The sequence below is a fragment of the Solanum verrucosum genome, unplaced genomic scaffold (assembly GCF_900185275.1).
Source record: "Solanum verrucosum unplaced genomic scaffold, falcon-dt-bn FXZP01000108.1, whole genome shotgun sequence".
NCBI classification, from domain to species: Eukaryota; Viridiplantae; Streptophyta; class Magnoliopsida; order Solanales; family Solanaceae; genus Solanum; species Solanum verrucosum.
Genome location: NW_026020274.1, coordinates 5,645,367 through 5,669,306, shown reverse-complemented (window position 1 = coordinate 5,669,306; position 23,940 = coordinate 5,645,367). Strand labels below are relative to the sequence as shown.

General features: G+C 30.7%; 2 protein-coding genes and 2 pseudogenes across 4 annotated transcripts in view; all 4 read right to left on the bottom strand.

Moving 5' to 3' along the window:
- Nucleotides 1–4,953: 4,953 nt before the first annotated feature.
- The window catches only part of LOC125834049 (40S ribosomal protein S15a-1-like), a 52,724-nt pseudogene continuing 33,737 nt past the window's right edge, over nucleotides 4,954–23,940 (bottom strand).
- The window catches only part of LOC125834104 (40S ribosomal protein S15a-1), a 43,429-nt gene continuing 33,741 nt past the window's right edge, over nucleotides 14,253–23,940 (bottom strand). For 2 of the 3 annotated variants that reach the window (XR_007443321.1, XR_007443323.1), the window contains exon 5: nucleotides 14,253–14,314. The gene's annotated coding sequence lies outside the window, so the exon portion shown is untranslated. Of the gene's footprint in view, nucleotides 14,324–23,940 lie in introns of all 3 variants that reach the window. The other variant, XR_007443322.1, reaches the window with a different exon arrangement.
- Nucleotides 14,253–23,940, bottom strand: part of LOC125834105 (40S ribosomal protein S15a-1) — a 43,425-nt gene continuing 33,737 nt past the window's right edge. Inside the window, exon 5 of the transcript XR_007443324.1 lies at nucleotides 14,253–14,323. The gene's annotated coding sequence lies outside the window, so the exon portion shown is untranslated. The remainder of the gene's footprint in view (nucleotides 14,324–23,940) is intronic.
- LOC125834098 (uncharacterized) lies at nucleotides 17,789–22,730 on the bottom strand (annotated as a pseudogene).

Sequence of the window (23,940 nt, the reverse complement as noted above, 5' to 3'; positions counted from 1 at the left end):
TAAATATGCAGTGGTCCCAACCTTTTTATTTGTTTTGTACTACTTTTTACTCTCTTATTCCTTAATCTTTCTTACAGATTACTATTATTATTTGAAATTTTTTATTTTTCCATAAAAAAAAAACTAGTATAAATTATGATTTCTAATACTCCTTTTATCCGAATTTATGTAACAATTTTTGTTTTTTGGAAGATAATTTGACTAATTTTTTAAAGTTGAATTAATATTTTAAAATTAAAATTTATCTACAAAAAAACTATATGATAAATATTAGCAACTGTAATTTTTCTTATGTTAATATGATGAAAAATATATATTACAATTATTGTATATAGCTCACATAATTTGAATTTTAAGAAGCGAAAAGTGTCACGTAAACAATTAGGACAAAAAAAATACTAATTTTTGAATATGTTACTTTTAATGGTATATTAGTACTATTAACTATGGGAGACAGAGTAATTGAAGGATACCAGCTGAGGTAGTCAGCACAGTGTACCCAAACAGCAAGTTGAAGTCAATACGTAAATATCAAAACATAAAAATAGATAATATGCAGAGTAAAACTGACAACTAAAGACTCATAGAAACAGAAAAAAATTCTTATTTAGATAAATTTACTAGTTTTGCATAGGAGATTGGTAATATTTGAATAATACGTCAGCTACATAACTAGATAAAATTAATTGAGAGCAATAACTATAAAAAATAAATAATAGTGGATAGCTAAAATATAACTAATTTTAAATATTTATCACATTATGTAAGACCATTAAAGTATAGCTTTGTTGGGGAAAAAAGAGACATAAAATAAAAATTAAATTCAATAAAATTTCCCCTCGTATGAAAACAAACAATTATACTTTATTTCTATCACTATCATATTGATTACACTCATAAGTAGGAAAAAACAAAAATAAAAAAATAAGAACCAAATAAACAATACTTTAAAATTAAAAGTTAGACATTCAAAAATATACAAAAAGTAGTATAAATTATAAATTGTCGTGTCAATATGAACTATTTTGCTAATATAAGTAGCCTATCTTACATATTTAATTCAAGAAGCAAAATTATTTACTCATAAAAAACTGAATTTTCTCTTCAAAAAAATCCCCTTTTTACTCTCTTATTCCTTTCATGTAAATGAAGTTTGGATTAATTATGGATAAATATGCAGTGGTCCCAACCTTTTTATTTGTTTTGTACTTTTTCCTTAATCTTTCTTACAGATTATTATTATTATTTGAAATTTTTTATTTTTCCATTAAAAAAAAAAATAGGATAAATTATGATTTCTAATACCCCTTTTATCCAAATTTATGTAATAATTTTTATTTTTTGGAAGATAATTTAACTAATTTTTAAAATTGAATTAAATTTGATCAATTCAATATTTTAAAATTAAAATTAATCTAAAAAAAACTATATGATAAGTATTAGCAACTGTAATTTTTCTTATGTCAATATATGATGAAAAATATATATTAAAATATTTCTATATAACTCACATAGTTTGAATTTTAAGAAGTGAAAAGTGTCACGTAAACATAAATTAGGGCAAAGAGAATACTAATTTTTGAATATGTTACTTTTAATGATCTATTAGTACTATTAATAACTATGGGAGACGGACTAATACGTAAACATCAAAACATAAAAATAGATAATATACAGAGTAAAACTGACAACTAAAACTCATAGAAACAGAAAAATTCTCTTATTTAGATAAATTTACTAGTTTTGCATAGAAGATTGGTAATATTTGAATAATACGTCACTACATAACTAGATAAAATTAATTGAGAGCAATAACTATAAAAATAAAATGATAATGGATATCAGAAATATAACTAATTTAAGATAATTATCACATTATGTAAGACCATTAAGATATCACTTTTTAGGAAAAAGAAGAGACATAAAATAAAAATTAAATTCAATAAAATTTCCCCTCGTATGATAACAAACAATTATACTTATTGCTATCACTATACACCCATAAGTAGGAAAAAGCAAAATAAAAAAATAAGAACCAAATAGGTAATTTAATACTTTAAAATTAAAAGTTAAAACATTCAAAAATATACAAAAAGTATAAATTATAAATTGTCGTGTCAATATGAGCTATTGCTAATATAAGTAGCCTATGTTACATATTTAATTCAAGAAGCAAAATTATTTACTGATAAAAAACTGAATTTTCTCTTCAAAAATATTCCTTTCATGTAAATGAAGTTTGGATTAATTATGGATAAATATGCAGTGGTCCCAACCTTTTTATTTGTTTTGTACTACTTTTTACTCTCTTATTCCTTAATCTTTCTTACAGATTACTATTATTATTTGAAATTTTTTATTTTTCCATAAAAAAAAAAACTAGTATAAATTATGATTTCTAATACTCCTTTTATCCGAATTTATGTAACAATTTTTGTTTTTTGGAAGATAATTTGACTAATTTTTTAAAGTTGAATTAATATTTTAAAATTAAAATTTATCTACAAAAAAACTATATGATAAATATTAGCAACTGTAATTTTTCTTATGTTAATATGATGAAAAATATATATTACAATTATTGTATATAGCTCACATAATTTGAATTTTAAGAAGCGAAAAGTGTCACGTAAACAATTAGGACAAAAAAATACTAATTTTTGAATATGTTACTTTTAATGGTATATTAGTACTATTAACTATGGGAGACAGAGTAATTGAAGGATACCAGCTGAGGTAGTCAGCACAGTGTACCCAAACAGCAAGTTGAAGTCAATACGTAAATATCAAAACATAAAAATAGATAATATGCAGAGTAAAACTGACAACTAAAGACTCATAGAAACAGAAAAAAATTCTTATTTAGATAAATTTACTAGTTTTGCATAGGAGATTGGTAATATTTGAATAATACGTCAGCTACATAACTAGATAAAATTAATTGAGAGCAATAACTATAAAAAATAAATAATAGTGGATAGCTAAAATATAACTAATTTTAAATATTTATCACATTATGTAAGACCATTAAAGTATAGCTTTGTTGGGGAAAAAAGAGACATAAAATAAAAATTAAATTCAATAAAATTTCCCCTCGTATGAAAACAAACAATTATACTTTATTTCTATCACTATCATATTGATTACACTCATAAGTAGGAAAAAACAAAAATAAAAAAATAAGAACCAAATAAACAATACTTTAAAATTAAAAGTTAGACATTCAAAAATATACAAAAAGTAGTATAAATTATAAATTGTCGTGTCAATATGAACTATTTTGCTAATATAAGTAGCCTATCTTACATATTTAATTCAAGAAGCAAAATTATTTACTCATAAAAAACTGAATTTTCTCTTCAAAAAAATCCCCTTTTTACTCTCTTATTCCTTTCATGTAAATGAAGTTTGGATTAATTATGGATAAATATGCAGTGGTCCCAACCTTTTTATTTGTTTTGTACTTTTTCCTTAATCTTTCTTACAGATTATTATTATTATTTGAAATTTTTTATTTTTCCATTAAAAAAAAAAATAGGATAAATTATGATTTCTAATACCCCTTTTATCCAAATTTATGTAATAATTTTTATTTTTTGGAAGATAATTTAACTAATTTTTAAAATTGAATTAAATTTGATCAATTCAATATTTTAAAATTAAAATTAATCTAAAAAAAACTATATGATAAGTATTAGCAACTGTAATTTTTCTTATGTCAATATATGATGAAAAATATATATTAAAATATTTCTATATAACTCACATAGTTTGAATTTTAAGAAGTGAAAAGTGTCACGTAAACATAAATTAGGGCAAAGAGAATACTAATTTTTGAATATGTTACTTTTAATGATCTATTAGTACTATTAATAACTATGGGAGACGGACTAATACGTAAACATCAAAACATAAAAATAGATAATATACAGAGTAAAACTGACAACTAAAACTCATAGAAACAGAAAAATTCTCTTATTTAGATAAATTTACTAGTTTTGCATAGAAGATTGGTAATATTTGAATAATACGTCACTACATAACTAGATAAAATTAATTGAGAGCAATAACTATAAAAATAAAATGATAATGGATATCAGAAATATAACTAATTTAAGATAATTATCACATTATGTAAGACCATTAAGATATCACTTTTTAGGAAAAAGAAGAGACATAAAATAAAAATTAAATTCAATAAAATTTCCCCTCGTATGATAACAAACAATTATACTTATTGCTATCACTATACACCCATAAGTAGGAAAAAGCAAAATAAAAAAATAAGAACCAAATAGGTAATTTAATACTTTAAAATTAAAAGTTAAAACATTCAAAAATATACAAAAAGTATAAATTATAAATTGTCGTGTCAATATGAGCTATTGCTAATATAAGTAGCCTATGTTACATATTTAATTCAAGAAGCAAAATTATTTACTGATAAAAAACTGAATTTTCTCTTCAAAAATATTCCTTTCATGTAAATGAAGTTTGGATTAATTATGGATAAATATGCAGTGGTCCCAACCTTTTTATTTGTTTTGTACTACTTTTTACTCTCTTATTCCTTAATCTTTCTTACAGATTACTATTATTATTTGAAATTTTTTATTTTTCCATAAAAAAAAAACTAGTATAAATTATGATTTCTAATACTCCTTTTATCCGAATTTATGTAACAATTTTTGTTTTTTGGAAGATAATTTGACTAATTTTTTAAAGTTGAATTAATATTTTAAAATTAAAATTTATCTACAAAAAAACTATATGATAAATATTAGCAACTGTAATTTTTCTTATGTTAATATGATGAAAAATATATATTACAATTATTGTATATAGCTCACATAATTTGAATTTTAAGAAGCGAAAAGTGTCACGTAAACAATTAGGACAAAAAAATACTAATTTTTGAATATGTTACTTTTAATGGTATATTAGTACTATTAACTATGGGAGACAGAGTAATTGAAGGATACCAGCTGAGGTAGTCAGCACAGTGTACCCAAACAGCAAGTTGAAGTCAATACGTAAATATCAAAACATAAAAATAGATAATATGCAGAGTAAAACTGACAACTAAAGACTCATAGAAACAGAAAAAAATTCTTATTTAGATAAATTTACTAGTTTTGCATAGGAGATTGGTAATATTTGAATAATACGTCAGCTACATAACTAGATAAAATTAATTGAGAGCAATAACTATAAAAAATAAATAATAGTGGATAGCTAAAATATAACTAATTTTAAATATTTATCACATTATGTAAGACCATTAAAGTATAGCTTTGTTGGGGAAAAAAGAGACATAAAATAAAAATTAAATTCAATAAAATTTCCCCTCGTATGAAAACAAACAATTATACTTTATTTCTATCACTATCATATTGATTACACTCATAAGTAGGAAAAAACAAAAATAAAAAAATAAGAACCAAATAAACAATACTTTAAAATTAAAAGTTAGACATTCAAAAATATACAAAAAGTAGTATAAATTATAAATTGTCGTGTCAATATGAACTATTTTGCTAATATAAGTAGCCTATCTTACATATTTAATTCAAGAAGCAAAATTATTTACTCATAAAAAACTGAATTTTCTCTTCAAAAAAATCCCCTTTTTACTCTCTTATTCCTTTCATGTAAATGAAGTTTGGATTAATTATGGATAAATATGCAGTGGTCCCAACCTTTTTATTTGTTTTGTACTTTTTCCTTAATCTTTCTTACAGATTATTATTATTATTTGAAATTTTTTATTTTTCCATTAAAAAAAAACTAGTATAAATTATGATTTCTAATACCCCTTTTATCCAAATTTATGTAATAATTTTTATTTTTTGGAAGATAATTTAACTAATTTTTAAAGTTGAATTAAATTTGATCAATTCAATATTTTAAAATTAAAATTTATCTAAAAGAAACTATGTGATAAGTATTAGCAACTGTAATTTTTCCTATGTCAATATATGATGAAAAATATATATTAAAATATTCGTATATAACTCACATAGTCTGAATTTTAAGAAGTGAAAAGTGTCACGTAAACATAAATTAGGGCAAAGAGAATACTAATTTTTGAATATGTTACTTTTAATGGTCTATTAGTACTATTAATAACTATGGGAGACAGACTAATACGTAAACATCAAAACATAGAAATAGATAATATACAGAGTAAAACTGACAACTAAGACTCATAGAAACAGAAAAATTCTCTTATTTAGATAAATTTACTAATTTTGCATAGAAGATTGATAATGTTTGAGTAATACGTCAGCTACATAACTAGATAAAATTAATTGAAAGCAATAACTATACAAAATATCTAATAGTGGATAAATGAAATATAACTAATTTTAGATATTTATCATATTATGTAAGACCATTAAAGTATAACTCTTAGGGAAAAGAAAGAGACATAAAATAAAAATTAAATTGAATAAAATTTCCCAAACAATTATACTTTATTGTTATCCATCACTATCATATTGATTACACCTATAAGTAGGAAAAAACAAAAATTAAAAAATAAGAACCAAATAAGTAATACTTTAAAATTAAAAGTTTGACATTTAAAAGCTTTAAAAAAATAGTATAAATTATAAATTGTCATGAAATGCGAGCTATTTCTAATATAAGTAGCCTATGTTACATATTTAATTCAAGAAGCAAAATTAATTCCGAGATTTGGTGGGCCTCTTGGCACATTTTCGCCTGGACCTGTTGTGCAAAAGATGGGCTTTGGCCCGTTTCCGCCCCTGAAAATCTGCATATACAATGAGTGTATACTCATGTATATATACTATATTTTAGCCCGTTTTCTGTATATCGGACTGTACACAGACTGTATGCAGCCAGCCTAATTCAGCTTCCAAGCACCTGTTTTAATTTTTTTGACCTGTATATCAGTGTATACAATCCATTTTTGGACTTCCCGAAACTTGTGATCAATTTCCAGACCTCCCTAGGCCTATTCCGATGACCTGGCTGACTCAATGATAAAGAAGATTTGAGCCTCTATGGCTCAACTCGAGAATGCTAGAGAGAAGTCCACCATGGACTCGGAAGGGGTTCGTACGACAAAGAAAGGAACTATGTGAAATAAGTAAGTAACTAGGACATAACTTAATTAGAATGAAAGTAACATAAATATTTTTGAGCTAAAAAATTCGACCAAGTCACTATTAGACCAAATTGAAACCCAAATGTCATAAATTTCAATACAAGATAAGAGGCTATAAAACTAATGAGAAATGATAGACAAGGAAATTCCAAGGGGCATGTGCTTGTGTACATATAAAACCTATAAGCAATAACTAACACAACCCAAAAATACATAAAGAAACATGTTGCACTTTTGACTAACATCATCTTACCTACCAATATTTAGAAAGGACAGTTATTGGGACGAACACAACACTAAAAAATAGTACCGATCGAAAGCCGTCCAAATTGAACACTGCACTAGTAACTGACATTTCTCATGTTGATTTTCTCTGCAATTTTACTTTCACTTCCATCTTTCTTGATCATTTTGTTAAATTTCTTACGGCTGATTTGAGATAAGAGTTTTAGCCACTCAAGATACTCAATTGCAATGATGTGGTGTGAATATATATATATATATATATATATATAGTTGTAGTATCCCTATCTAATTTGTAAGTTAACTATCCCTCAAATCTTGCACTTATTTGTTGGTAATTTCTACTTAAAGTATGTGATTTTACATGCATGCCTGCAAACAATTTCCAAATAAATTTCTTTAGTGAAGTCAAAAGAGATTTTCGATGAACAAAGAGTAGTGTAAAACTCTAAAGCCAACAAGAGAAAGAAGAGGATTGCATGCATGAATTTCAATTTTTTTTATCATCTAGATGATATTTTAATTATTACTACATGTTTTCTGTTTTTATTAATCCTCAACCTCTATGAATAGTGATGGTGATCAAACCGTCATCCACTCTTCACTTCGTTACTTGAATCTCATAGTCGGTCTTTATCTTACCTATTTACAAATGACAATCAGCCGATAAGTGACAGACAAAGAAAGTAATTTACCAAAAGTTATATTGAGACAAGAGAAATTAACAATTTATTTGGTGCTAACAATCTATCATGTCCTGACAGATTTAATACTTGGGATGATAAAAAATTATTTTATGTTGTGAGCTTATTGATATGAATTATAACTTGATCTCGCATACAAATTATTTTGAAGTGATGGATCAACCATTAATAACTAGGGTGGATCATTATGTTGGTTATGAAAGATCTTAGTCACTTTAATGTTTTAGATTTACAGGTAAAGCGATGTAGCTTCATAAAGTGTGTTATATTTCAGAATAGATCAGAGAATGTATATATAATTTTTTTTGTAGCTTATGACGATTCTATTTTATGATTTCCTGCACTTTCTCAAGGTAAATGCCTATATATGTATATGAAGGATCATATTGTATTTATTTTCGTTCTACAAGTGTTTTCTTTTTCCGATTCTATATTTAACTTGTAGTCTTGAAAGCTTCTCAGGGGATATGAGAAGATAATGGTTTCTTCCATATCTTAGTCACTTGATTTATCAGGTTATAATTGTCAACTTGAGTTTCTCTCCTCCTTAACCTCACACAACTAGAGTAGATATATAATCACATGGATTGTCACTATACATTGGTGATATTTCCACTCTCAGCTGGCTTCTAATTGATTTTGGCCGGATTCTCCTGTAGTAGCAGAAGAGGATTAAATGTTATTTTCCTTTTGTTTTAGGAATATCTATCCTTTATATTTGTGGATAAGAGTGACATTGTAACTCCCTCCATTTGCTTTTCATTTTTGAATTAGGAGACAAAGGGAATGAGGACTTCATGAAGTTGGAGGTGGTTCAAATCATTTATCTTTGTTGAAACATGTGGATTATGTATTTATGTTGAACATGATATCATTGCAGAGAATGCATAAAGAGATTGAATTGCTAATTATAAAAGTTGGAGTCTTCTTGAGAATTACGAGTCAGCTAATAGCTTTTAAATTGTTGGAAAGGTTGAACGAATGGGATGCGTTAGTTCATAGGCTTAGTGAAGAAATTGTTCACCTGCTAGACATAAGCTATTCACAAATCACAATTATGCTTGTAAAACACGTCACGTCTGTTTGAGTCTCAAGTACTGTTCAACTTTGTCTGTTTTTTGAACTTTTACTTTATGTTACAACACAAGGTTTCTTAAATATGTAATAGTATATACTTTGGTGTTTAAAGTCTACTTCGAAACATACATTGCAGGTTTGTTTTTTCACAAGAGCGAGAATTCAGTTATTTCATCCTCAAAAGTTCTTCATCACTGAACTACAAAGGGCATTTACTTTTGAAGATTTGTTTACTTTCTCAACTTATAGTAAGGATACTTGGGATACCTCTAATTAATTTGTATACGTTGCTACCATTCAATCAATAGAAAAATTGTAACTCTTTTTATTACAAATTTTATCCAAGTTGAATAAAATTAATCCCTTCTAGTCATATAATAAACGACACTAGATTTATCTATGGGGATTTTAAAGCTACCAGTTTTGTTATACTAAAGAGTCAAAAATTGGAGGCAATAGCCAACTAACTCATTATAAGCAAAGGAAGAAAATAACTACAATCAACTAACTAAATGGGGTGATTTTGGGGGAAATCCGTTGAATTTTTTTTAAATCTTTTCAATTTCTTTCTTCTTTTCAAAGCCAATTAGTGGAAAAGATTTGAAAATCCCTGAAAAGGGGGAAAAGGGAACAACAATGTGATCGATTAGGTTGCTAGGATTATGGATTTGCAGATGGGTCACGTACCGGTTTCTTGCAAAGAAGTTGGGTTGAATTAGTGTTGGATATTGTTGTATGTAATGTTGCTTAAAAATTGGGCTTTTCGGAATGAAAGTAATTGGGCTGGAAAATTGAAAGATGTTGGGTCGCTCTTTGGTATTGCTGAAGGGTCTTGAGAATGGAGTGGAATTTGGGCCAAATCAAGGAGCAAAGTATTGGAAAAATAAATTGCAAACTTGGCCAATGGGAATTAAGAGAGAATTTCGGATCAGGAACAATCCTTTCTTATTCTAAGATGCCCGTCGGTCATGGTATCCATAGCCTTGCTTCTTTTTCAGCCAAATCCTTATTTCATTTTGCTTCTCCCGATCGGATGACCAAAATGTCCCTCGTGTATGAGGGTTGCTTTATTTTGATCCTTAATCTTCATGTATAAAAGGTACTCAATTTGGTCCTTTGCCCTAAAAATAACTAATCCATAAGTTAAATTTAACGTCCCGCCCACTAAAAAATAAAATACCAAAAGCTCCCTTCTTCCTTCATCAGGCATAGCTGAAAAGCTTGGCCTAATTCTTCTCCCTTCTCTCTTCTCCGGCGATTATAGTGCTCTAGGCCATCGACACACCGCCGCTCGTCCACCAGCCAGCCGTTGCTCTCCAATTCAGTCCCTCCTCCACCCATCCTCGGTTCCCATGGTTTATTAGCCCTAATCCAAAATTAGGATTTCTAAAAAAATTATATTTATAATTAAGTTAAAATTAGTTTATTTTTTTACATTGTTATTGACATTATAAGATTTGATTCTATATTTAGAATTGTTAATGTCTCTAGTGAGAGCCAATTGTATATGTGTTGTCGTCACAATTTTTTTTAACAGACCCTGTGTCCCTATGTTTGAGGCAACATTTTTTAGCTTTAAAATTTGTCATAAGGGGTTGATGAAGCATCAACCAAGCAAATTTCATGTTGAAGGCATTGTAAAAATGAATTCACAAATTATATAAAACAAGATGAAATCGGTCCTTTGATGTTTATCAAAAGCAGAACTCAATTATCTAAATCATACTTTTGAGAAGTAGTATTTTTAAAAGTGGAAGAGGGATCCTTTTGATGGCTAAGGTAAAAAAAAACGCACAAGCTCTCTGAAACAGAGCTTTCGATGGGAAGACGTAGAGAATGAATAAGAAAGGGAGCTTTTGGTATTTTATTTTTTAGTGGGTCCCGACGTTAAATTTAACAAATGGATTTGTTACTTTTAGGACAAAGGACCAAATTGAGTATCTTTTATAATACATTAAGGACCATATGAATCAAGTGGAATATATTAAAGATCAAAATAAAGTAACCCTCATATATTAGGGACCATTTTGATCATTTTCTCGAATTTAAGAAGTTAGCCAAATTGAGTTTAATTGGTGATTCGGCTAAAAACTAAATAAGATGAATTAATATAAATTAATGGCGAAATGGTCTTGGAGGCCCTTGTACTTGGCTCCGTTTGTATGTTGGACCCTTATACTTACGATTTAGCCAACCGGATCCTTGAACTCACTGAAACACAATATATTAAACACCTCCGACCATTGGTTGAATACATGTGGCATTAATATTGCTGACTTGGAATGATGCATGATTTCACGTGTTTTAAAGCAAGTATGTATAAATTTATATGAAAAAAATATTAAAATTTTTAAAAATAAATAAATGAGAACACCCAAAAAAAAGGGAAGTCATCTTCTTCAAAGCAACGACACCCACCCCCACCCCCCAACCAAATTTCTTAAACCCATTCCACTTCTATCTTTGGATTTACCCACCATTTTCCTTCTTCATATCTTAACACCCTCGCACACTGTTCCACCCCTAAATATTTTCGCAAAATTCATTATTTGCTGAAAATCAACGTCCCTCCTAGTTCTTTTCGTTTTGCCATACTTCTTCTTTCAAAATCTCAAATTCGTGTGTATTCTTTGGTGTTAGTAGGTATTGAAAAATGAAAAACTTCATTGATAAGCTTCTTCTTTTTTTGTTTCCCACCCGGTGTTCGAAGTCCACATTGGAGCTCCGATTAAATCTGGATCGCACACTGCAGACCCATTCAGGGGTGACACTCTCAACAGGATTTTCTCCATACCCAGGGCTCGAACCCGAGACATCTGGTTAAGGGAAGCACTCCCACCAATGCACCACAACCCATATTGATCCATTGATAAGCTTGATGAAGCTTCAAGAATAACAAATGGGTTTTGTAATTTATGAAATAAATTTAAAATTGTATAGAGATTTGTTGGGTTTGTGTTTGTGAACCAATAGTGTAAAATTCAGGTCAAATAGGTAAGAATTCCACCCATTTGACATGAATTTGGTGCTCAATTTGAGAGCAAAAATGGAGAAAATAATGGTCAAATTTTCCAGGTTACACTTTTTATTTTTATTTTATTTGTTTAAAATTTAATTTCTTATGTGTCATTAAAAATGACGTGGAATCCTACATGTAAATGAGTGTACCACACGCACACACATAGGATGAGGAAAGGGTTTAAAATATTGTTTTAGTGAGTTTAAGGGGTCGTTTGGTGTGAGGGATAATACCAAATAGTCCCGGGATTAAATTATAGTACCGCTTATTTTGTTGTTTGGTTGGCAAGTTCGGGATAACTTATCCCGGGATTAATAATTAATACCGGGATAAGTTATCCCTCTCTTGGGGTGGTATAGTAATCCCGGGATAACTTATCCTGGGATAAAATAGGTAAATGACAAAAATGTCTCTTTCAACCCTTTTGTTATATCACTTTTTACATTAATGAAGGGCATTTTTGTAAACAAATAAATTGTTCTTAAAATTTATTATTTTGAATACAACAAACCAAACACTCAATATAAAATAATCTCAACACAACTTATCCCATCATAATTTATCCCATCATAACTCATTTTCAAACCAAACGACCCCTAAGGGTTTAGTTGACAAAATCATAAGTATAAGGGTCCAACTTACAAACAGAATCAAGTATAAGGGTCTACTAGGTCATTCTGCCTAAATTAATTAATGAGCTTCTTAATGTCAACGAAATAAAATAATAAACTTAATTATAAACTATTATATAACTAAACTAATTAACCAAATATTTAATTAAAACTAAAAAAAAAAAATTGAGAATATTTCTGAATATTCACAAAAATGTACTAATTATCTACAAAATTATGCAAAAACATATATTTTATTTAAAAAATTATAAAAAAGTGACAAATATATTTAAAATAACTTACAAACTATATTATTATTTTTTTTTTGAAATTTAGTAAAACTAATTATTTTAAATCGTTTGAAATTGAAGAAGCACATGATTGATTAATATTGTGGAGGGCCAAAATTGAGTGTCAACAGACCTAATAACCAAATACCTCTAGGAAAATTCTCGTTCACTGTGTGAATTTTGTGATGTGATCTTTACATTTTGGGCTAAAATCATACTTCAAGTATAGCCCAAATTTATGGTACATCCTTGTGGTATAATTGTAAACAAAAAACATCCTTTAACTATTCTAAACTTTGCAATAAACATCCTTATGTTAACTTTTGTTAAAAAACTAAATGGTGAAATAAAAATGTGTCAAGCATGTGATTTTCCCAAATCCCTATATTCGGTCGAATTGATTTTCTCTCAATTAGAAGGCAATGAGACTTGGAAATTTATATGCAATATGCCTGTAATCTCTTTCAGACCTCTTATCAAATAAGTAGAGGGCATTTTACATTGCCATAGCAGATCTTGAACATGGTTATTTCTATTTGCCCTTTATAAATACAATACTTCTTTCAAGACCATAAAGACAGACAAAAATAAAAACTAGCATCCTAACCTTTCATAAAGTACAAAACTCTTTTGCTTGGAACTAATTATTTTTCTGCCCAAAAGCATAAATAAAGTCGAACTATTGTGCATTATCGTTCCTGGAGGATGAAGATGATCAATCCACTGAATATGGAGATTTGGGGGAATTCATGTACTTTACATATGATTTTTATTTCAGCTGTTAGTTTTTTAACAAAAGGATGTTTGCCGCAAAGTTTAAGATAGTTAAAGGATGTTTTTGTTCACAATAATACCTTAAAGGATGTATCCTAAGTTTGGGCTATACTTCAGGGATGATTTTAGCCCAAAACACCAAATAGCTGATCGGATTCACTGTTTACGCAAATATTATACTTGAACACAATATGGGATTATAAGCGCAAACTCACTATCCAACCTTCTTGGTTTACTAGAAATTTAACATGTATGCATGCTTGCACTCTAGAAACTAACAAGACTAGAAGAAAAGAGACCTTTCTCTTGCCGTTCATATACAAACATGTACATCTACTACAAACTTTAGATGTCAATTGTCTCAACAGGCAATAAGAACCAGCAACTTTTTCAACAAAATCTGATAATTGTCTCAAAATTTTCAATAAATTCCCTACTAAATTTGATGGTAACAAGAAAAACAGAAAAAGGTCGGTTACTCCTGGAGAATATCACAGATGAAACAGAAAAGACTCCAAAATAAATGTTAGCATACACATTAGAAGACCTAAGCACAAAAGAACAATCTCTAGAATCAATTTTTGCTCAATTTTTGCTCATCTATGATATTTTTATGTTCTCCCACTCATGCCCTGTACAAATGGAGCATGAGGTACCGAAGCAAACAGGAATAAACATACAGATCCTGATCTACAATTATCTTCACAAGACCAGCTTCAATGTTTTTGGAAGTTTATAGATGACCAACTAAAAGGAGCATAACCAACTTGTTGGACATTTTCAAGTATCCTAATATTTTTGCGACCTGGTAAGAGATTTGGCTACTAACTTTGCAAAGTTCAGTTTACGAAAGCAGGAAACTTCCCATGACACCCATTAGATTTAATAATTTTTGCCACTAAAATATAGTTGTAATAAACAACTGAACAAAAAGGAAGCCCATGCTATGACCCCTGCTTCCATTTCTTTTCAGCATTTATTACTTCTTTTCTGACCTTTTCCCCGGGAGATGAAAAGGTAGAAGTAAACAACTTATCTACGCACCATCTTTATGAGTAAGCTTGGTAATGCCACCAATGGTTTCTTTTGCTTTCCAAGGAACAGCGAGAGAATTGACATGGTATTGTTTTGTCGTACTGACGCCTAGTGCTGCTGGAATTGCCTGGAAGACAATGAAATGTACAGATTGATAAAATTGGCCTAACATACATGAGCAGAATATGATACAATTGAAAAAAACAAAAAAGAAAAAGGCATACAACTAACCTTGAAAAGTAGACCGTTGGTGTCCTGGAAAAAAAGGATCCATCCTAAGCCTGCATCATGCCTAGATTGCACAAAATTTGGACCATCAAATCACAGAAATACGTTAACGCTCTTTATTTTTAAGTGAAAGCACCTCTTGAAAAATCAATACAAACTGGATGCACTAGTGATGTAGATACAGGCTACATAAAAGGTTTTACATCAGTTTTTATTTCTGCAAAACGATGGAAAAAAAGCCTTGGTAATATGAATTTCGTTTTTTTTACTTTGAAGATGGATACACTACAAGCTAGGGTCCATAAAGGTATCCATCTTTCTCTAACTGATTAACATTTATGTAGGCTAAAAGGGGCTAGTTCATTTGTTCATCCAAATAACATCAGAGTGGATGAGAATGACAAAAAAGAAAGAAAAAGATGGAACAAAAAGGTCGAGAAGGAGTGAAAACATACCAAACTTTAAGAAGGCCACTTGAGTAAAGAAGTGAATGGACGTCACCATGGCCATGAGGTTTTATCTGATAAAGCAGAGGCAAGGGTGAAAATCAAATAAATAGAAGAGCACTTTCAGCTAAAAAGTTACTGACATCAATTAAATACAAGAATGCTCATGTCTGAAAACTTCGAACCCAATTTCACTGTAACAAAAAAAATCGAATTGTTTTGATGTAAAGAAGCAGAAAAGGAAAATTTAGTTTAAAAAAAGTACAACAAACAAATAGAAACGGAAAGTAAATACTAGTATTAGAATTAGATGCAGTACGTACCATGCTCACGAATTCTATATGCATAACTTTTTGCCTTCTTCCCCAATTTCCTCTTCTGAATAATTACAGCTGAATCATCCTGACCTGCAATTATTGTATCGAGTTTAGATAATTTAATTTTATATTTCTACTACTGGATCTAAACCGTATGAAAGAAACGGATCCTCGCTGTTCCACAAATTGATAACTCATAAATTTAAAATCATGTATGCAGCTCTAACGAGCGCAATGAAATTTGAACATACTTGGAGTAATTCTGGGTAAGTAATCTGAAGAAGACGGGCTGTGAAGAGCGCTAGCAGCAGATTCAGAATCTTGAGAAAAAGAAGAATGTCTTTCTGTAGTTTAGAAATTGTTTATAGAAGTCTGATTGATAGTTTGCTGTATTTGACAGCAATAAGACCCGATCTCATATTCGCGGCTTATGCAAGCTCCAAGTCAAGTTCATCTTGGTGTTGCTAAATGAACTTTGAGATATATCAAAGGAACGATTGATTATGGTATTTGGTTTAAAAGGGAAAAGCAAGGGCAGCTGATGGGATAGTGATTGGGCAGGAAGCGTTGATATGAAAAGCACTTCTGGATATGCTTTTATACTTGGTTCAGGCATGTCCTCATGGAATTCAAAGAAGCAAGAGGTGGTAGCTCAATCTTCTGCTGGTGCAACTAATCAGGGTCTATGGTTAAGAAAGATTCTACGTGATCTGGAGCAAAATGACATTGAAGCTACTGTCATTAAGGTTGACAACAAGTCAACAATATCTATGGCCAAAAATCTAGTGCAACATGGTCATAGCAAGCATATAAATGTGAAGTTTCACGCTACCAGGCAAACAGAGAAGGATGGCGAACTTCAACTTGTTCATTGCAGCTCAGATCAGCAGATTCCAAACATCATGACAAGGCTCTTCCTAAGGAGAAATTTGAAGATCTAAGGGCTAAGTTGGGAGTATCCAGTATATGCAATAATCAGATGCACCATCGAAAAAAGCAACCACAAAAATAGCTCCAAAAAACAAACAAAAATAATCAAATTCCTCGAAAAGACACTAGGATGACAGCTCAATTCACAGGTATTAGGAACTATAGATTAGAAGCAGACCAGCAAACTTCAGAAATCATGACAACAATATAAACACAGTGAGGACTCAACAGAAGACAACACAATAATTACCAATATACAGACCTACATCAATAACGCTGCCTTTATAAAAGAACAAGAAACAAATTCTCACCACCACCCATTATCAAAAAGCATAATAAAGGCCCATATGTGAGAGGGTGTGTTGAGAATACAATTAACCAATAAAAGTGTGTTCTCTCAAATAGAACAAGCTCACATACAGCAACCCACTTACACAAAACATCATAATCTATTTGCTTAAAGCACCATAACTCAGTTTATTTGTGTCATACGTCTGACCAACATACGGTTCCAACAACCATATAATAATCTGGCTATTAGTTTGCCTGGAAGATGCAACCAATCGATTGTTGTATACTCAATTCCGTGTAGTCTGTTGTTAATGGCTTTGTTATAGGACTTTCATCCATTGCGATTACATTTAAGTTGTGCCTTGCAATCCCAAAGTAGAGTGTTTTACGCATTGCAGCGTTCACAGGAGAAAGTGTTTTCTGTCAGGAATTTCACTATTCCTAAGCTCAAACTGAAAAAATTATCTTATTTAGGATGCAAAAATCACATTTGTCTCGCCACACTTGTTAGCTAATTGAGAAAAGAGTTTGAATTGACATAATTGTCAATTCTCCTAAATAATATGTTTTCAATATCAGGCACATCAAGTATTGAATCACCCAAAATAAATTGAAATTGCAATTGCAAGAACTAATATAATAGCTTCTTAATTTTATATATCAATACAATACAAACAGTTGGTGCATCTTAGCAAAAACCACCACCCCCAAACAAAAAATTATAATCCCAGTAATCATCATGAGCATTATGTTGACTTCATTCATGGTAACATTTAGATTGATGAGTTTGAACCAACGATTCATCGGGTTGAACTTCTTGATTATAACCCACTCCATACAGGACTTGACGCATATGACAAGTGGTGTGTGGATTGCCATCCTGAAAATTACCATTTCCCATGGGTGGACTATATGGTTCACCCGCTGGTGTAAACGTCTGTCCTCCGTATCGCACTACCTGCGATCCATTTCCTAATTCATTGAACATTGTGTCACACCCTGAGCCTACACCCTGGGCGGGACCAGCACCCGGAGACCATTTCTGGCTCCAAGCGAACCCTTGGCCTGGCTTTCTTAACTCAGCGGAAACCTAACCCAACAGAATAACTCAATGCAATGCAATATTACAAAACAACTTAACTTATAAAATATGGCCATAAAGGCAACTCGAATCTCAAAATAGAATATTTACATATATACATAGATAAGAGACTCAAAACTAACTGACTGACTGTCTGTCTATGAAGCCTCTAAAATATTGAGATGGATGTTGGGACAGACCCCGCAACATCCTAATAAAATAAAAACTAAGAACACAAAATAATTGAGTACTCCGGAATGCAAGGAGGCTCACCACTGACTCTGGAGTGCTCAGCTGGATCAACGATGTGCAGGAAGCTGATCCGGGGTACCTGTATCTGCATCATAAGACGATGCAGGCCAACTGGCATCAGTACATGGAATGTACGAGTATGCGAGCTGGAAAACTAAGCAACATAGGCTAGAAGAAAATTTGGAAGAAACTGAAAAGTTTACCTTGCTCAACTCAACTCAACCTGACTGACTTCTTTCAATATAAGGCAATTTAAAACAAGTGTGATATAAAGAAAGACTGTTTAAAACATGCTATAAACTCTGTGTGTATACAAGGATACAATAAGCCTGAGATGTATATAGAAATACAATTGAACTGATGTATATAAAATACAATAATTTCTGTATAAAAATACAATAACTGCTGTGGGAGTTTCTCTAACCGACAACCATCACATAAGAGTTATAGTGATGATACAGCGATCGACCTCACGCTGCCAGAGCATCTTATACCCGGCCAAAGGTATAAGACATGAACTGCCTAATGGATCCACTAGTCTAATATGAAAAGGATTCATCTAAAAAGTATGATCATTTTCTACCCATGGTGGCTAACATGGTTCTATGGGGGCTATGGGTTCTTTGAACGCTCCCCCAATTCGGTGCTCGATACTACTCCCAAAAATGTACTGGCTCTTATGTTTTTAAAACATATGTCTTCCTGCTGATTGAGATAATTACTCAAAAAAAAACTATCCCGAAGGCTCTTTGGAAATCTCAGTTTCCAACCTTGTTTAAATGTAAAGACATTTCTTTAAAACTTCTTTGGGAATACATAGTTCCCTAATAACTTTGAGAAATGAACTCAACTTTAAACTCTTTACTCAACTTGAAACTTGAGACTCTTTACTTAGCTTGAAACTCTAAGATTTTTGCTTGACTTGACACTTGAGTCTAAAAATGAAGTTAAAACGTTCAATAAAGACTCTTGAACAACTTTACAACTTGCTTGACTTGCTTAACTTCTAAGCTTAACTCTTAACTTCTAACTTCACTTGACTTCTAACTAACTCTCCTTGAATTGGAATTTTGGATTCAAGGTGTTTAATCACATGTTACGGATGAGTTCTTGACTTTTAGAAGTACCTTGGAGTGTTGGACACAACTAGGAAACATAGGTATAATACCTAGGAACATGTATGAAAAAGTGGGGAATGAAGGTAACGGGAAGGATTGGCGTCCTTGGCGCTCTAAGAGGCGCGGGGCGCCAGCCCTCAACTTCAAAGGGGATTGCTGGGCACTCTGCCAGGCACCAGCCCTCAACTTCAAAGGGGACTACTGGGCACTCTGCACTCTGCCAGGCGCCAGCCCTCAACTTCAAAGATTTCAGCCCCAATCACTTAGAAACATAAAACCCCTCAACATACAATAGATTCAACTCAAGAACACAACCAGAAACATATCCCTCATCAACAAGAACTTCAACAACACAACCAACAACTTCAACAACCAAAATAAATCTTTTCTTGGAATTAAAAACGAGTTGGTGTGTGGGGGTATGAACCAACCAACACTAAGGAACATAAAATCCCTCAACATACAAGAGATTCAACTCAAAAACACAACTAAATCATGTCCCAAATCAACAAGGGACTTCAACAACACAATTAACAATATCAACAACACAACCAACAACTCCAAACAACACAACCAATCTTTTCTCAATAATAAAACGAGTTTGGTGTGTGGGGGAAAGAATCAACCCATCACTATGAACTCACATACCTATTAGGGATCACCCCCAACGATTTCCACGACGATCTTTGACGGAAACTCCTTAATCTCCTCTTCTTCTTCTCTTCTTTCTCTCTTCTTCTCTTCTTTACTCAAGAACCCTAACTCTTACTCTTTTAAAATGGAACAAAAATGATCCACAATCAGCCTAACACAACAATATAACCTCAAAAGAATGATTTGTAAAAAGACCAAAATGCCCTAAAATTTCCGGACGGACTCCCTGCCAACTGCCCAACTTTCAAAGGGGATAACTCGCTCATACGAACTCGGAATCGAGCAAACTCGGTGGCGTTGGAAAGATCGTTCCAAGGGATTTCCAAAAATAACTTGAACTACTCCTGGATCATCCTGAGCTAGGAGTTATGACTGCTCAAAGTTGGCCAAAAATTCACTGATTTCCACACTTGGCCAAATTTCCTGATTTTGAACTTAGCCAAATTTCCAGATTCTGGACTTAGCCAAATTTCCAGATTCTGAACTTTTTCCAAAAGTGACTACTTCCAATTTCAAGCTTCTTCATATTCATTTTAAATTGTCGGATGTTACACGTGGTCTCCGGCCAAAATCCAATAACAAACAAACCTTGAAACAAAAGATAATAGTCTGCAAAAATAAATAACACCAGAGTTACAACAACTACATATATACTTGCTGATATTAATATTCCAAAGTATTACAACTGTCGTAATTTTAATTACCTTCATCTTTGTATATCTAAATTTCCAATTCATAGTCATTATACATTGGCCTAGAGATTTTTGGGAATGCATAATCTATTGGTACATCAGTGTCAAGTTGAACAAATCCTGGACAAATATTGTTGTAACATCCTGTTTTCAGGCCGCCATTTGTCTATTTAATTAAAAAAAATGAAATTTACTTATTCTACATGTTTTTGAATTATTTCTTCTAGAAAAATACCAATTAATTTCTAATATACTTATTGTCCAATGGGAGTATAATCGAGTCCGACTATCACCGTATAGTTATGGATGTACCTAAATGAAACAAACATCATGACTTTAGGAAATCGAATCGTCAAAAAATACTTAATAGGTTCAAATCATTGATTTGATATAAAAACTTACAATCCATCCGGCTTTGCTCAAAATTTGTCGCATTATCTGCACTTTGATGAAATATTGTTGCAGAACTATATTGGTCAAGTCCATTTACTTGTAGATTATACAAAGTAACAGTGGTTGTGACACTTGTAAAACTTTTTATTTCTGGAGATGCATTTATACTAATTCCTGCAAACTGAAGTATATATTTGAAATTGAATTTGTTGAGTATTAATGATAAATTTTAATAATTAAAGAAGTAGTTACATCGATGATATCTTCAGCAAGGGATTTATTTGCCATGCTTAAGGAGGCATCTTTGGCATTTTGGAGTTGTTCTTGTGTCGATCGTCGAATAGGGACCGTTCCAATCGGACAACCTTTTTTATTCAACCAAAACTCTTCTGCCTTAAAATAAATATTTTCATCCTTTTTGCAATCGCTTGGCTTTGATTGATCTTTGTTTTTCTAGCTCCTTAGCAATTGTCATATGTTGTTTCGAAAATCCCCATACGTGCAGAAAAAAATGATGAATTTCAAAGACAATACAAGTAAAATTATATTCAAGTAAACATAAAATATTACTGAAAATAAATGCATGTAAGGGTTATATTTTAATGACAATGATAGAGTTAATCAAAGAGTGATCAGTTAAACATTTTTTTTTCAAAAAGTTACACTACATATATTATATATAAATATTAATTTTATACTTAATTATATATTAAATCTTCAACATTCTTAACAAGATTCATGGATTCACTAATTGATTGGATATTTATATGAAATCATCAAAGGCTAGTTTATTAAGAATCTGATTTTAGTTATGAATTAACTATATCTTATAAAAGAAATAGATTAGGGCTAACTCAACCCTATAATAAGCTAAGATAACTTGTGTGGATCTATAACTTGAACTCTTAACATAAATTAGTAACATTTTGGGAAGACATCTTATGTGAATTACTCGTATTATATTTTTCTTTTCAAATTGTATAAAAATGTATAAATTATTTATATCAAAATTCGTAAATCAAAAGTTTCAAAATTTGGTTCCACCTTTGATAAAAATACAAAACATTGCAAACAATAGAATTGTGTGTTATCAGCTTTTGTTTGTCAAAAGAAAAGAAGAAAAAATCAGTTAAGTTGTATGAGTATAAATCTTGCACTTTGATTCTTTCTTTGTGTGGCATCAGGTGCAAAAGAGTTGGTTGTTTATAAACATCCACACAATCATAAATATCTCCGTGAATAGTCTGCAAACATAAATTAATTTCACTACAAATTATTCATTAAAAAAACAGCATATAAACTTTGTTATAAAAGATATGAAAATTGTACCTCAAGGACGAGATCTGCATTTCGACTAGACCCATAACCTTCAACCGAGCAAATGGCAATGGTGGTCCAAACTAAAATAATGAAGCATATAGTTGTAAATATCAACGCCATCTACGTTTTTCATTATATTTCTGAAATAACTTATATATATAGTGCAGAAGAAATGGTTATTTAGTCAAACATGGGTATGCAATATGATTATTTAAATCTAAGATTTAAATGATGAATAATATTCAAATATAATTAATGATATTAATTCCAAAATTAGCCATTGCACAAATATTCTCCAAATTAATTAGTATCCATTGACAATGAATGGACGACAAAATTATGCTATCGATTTATTTTTAGAAAAATTATGGAGTATTTTCGCATATTATGAATATTTAAATAATAATAATAATAATAATAATAACAAAAAAAATATTTTCCTATTTTTTTCTTCAACCCAATTAATTTTTTCCTTTGCACTTATCACGCTTTTTACTTGAATTTGCTACACTTGAGTCGAGGGTCTTTCGAAAAAAATCTCCCTACCTCCACAAGGTAGTGATACGATCTGTGTATACTCTACCCTCCCATATCCTACAGATAACACTGATATTGTTGTTGATATTGTTGTTGTAATGCTTGTCTAACACACGTTGAACACTTATACTAGGTTAAAAAAATGTGTTAAATGGTATATAAAAAATAAAATTGAAGAGTTCATATGAAACAAGACTGAGTTGAAGTGCCAAAATGAATTTTTGAAGCAAGTTAAAGGGGTTATGTACGTGTTTGGTAAATTATAACATTGATAATGTGAAATTTGTTATGTGCTGATATAACACAGTTTGCAAGACATTTTAAGCCCTTTCAGACGTACCTGGTGTCAGTAGCACACGTTAAAGACTCAACTTATGGATATGTCAACATATTCACTTGGACAATCGATAAAAATACCATTCCCAGAAAATCCACTGCCCCCTCCTACTCTACTGGCTATCACACCTTTGGATGCTTTCGACCAGCAAACCAAGGACGCTGATCAATTCGGTAATCTCCATCACTTATATATTTCTACAATCATGCTCAACTTATTAATGAAAATCTCTCTACTTACATGAAGATGTTGATCTTGCACTACTGATTAATGCCTACGCGGCCAATGAAAAGAGGATACAAGAATTTATCATCATGGATACATTGTAAGTCCGTGCTTTCAACTTTATTTCTTTGATTTCATCTGTGAAAATATAACCAATCTGTTTGTTCTTTAGGTTCCACTATTTTAGTTTTTATTGCACCTTCCCTGCAGTTATTGGACCAGCCAAATCAA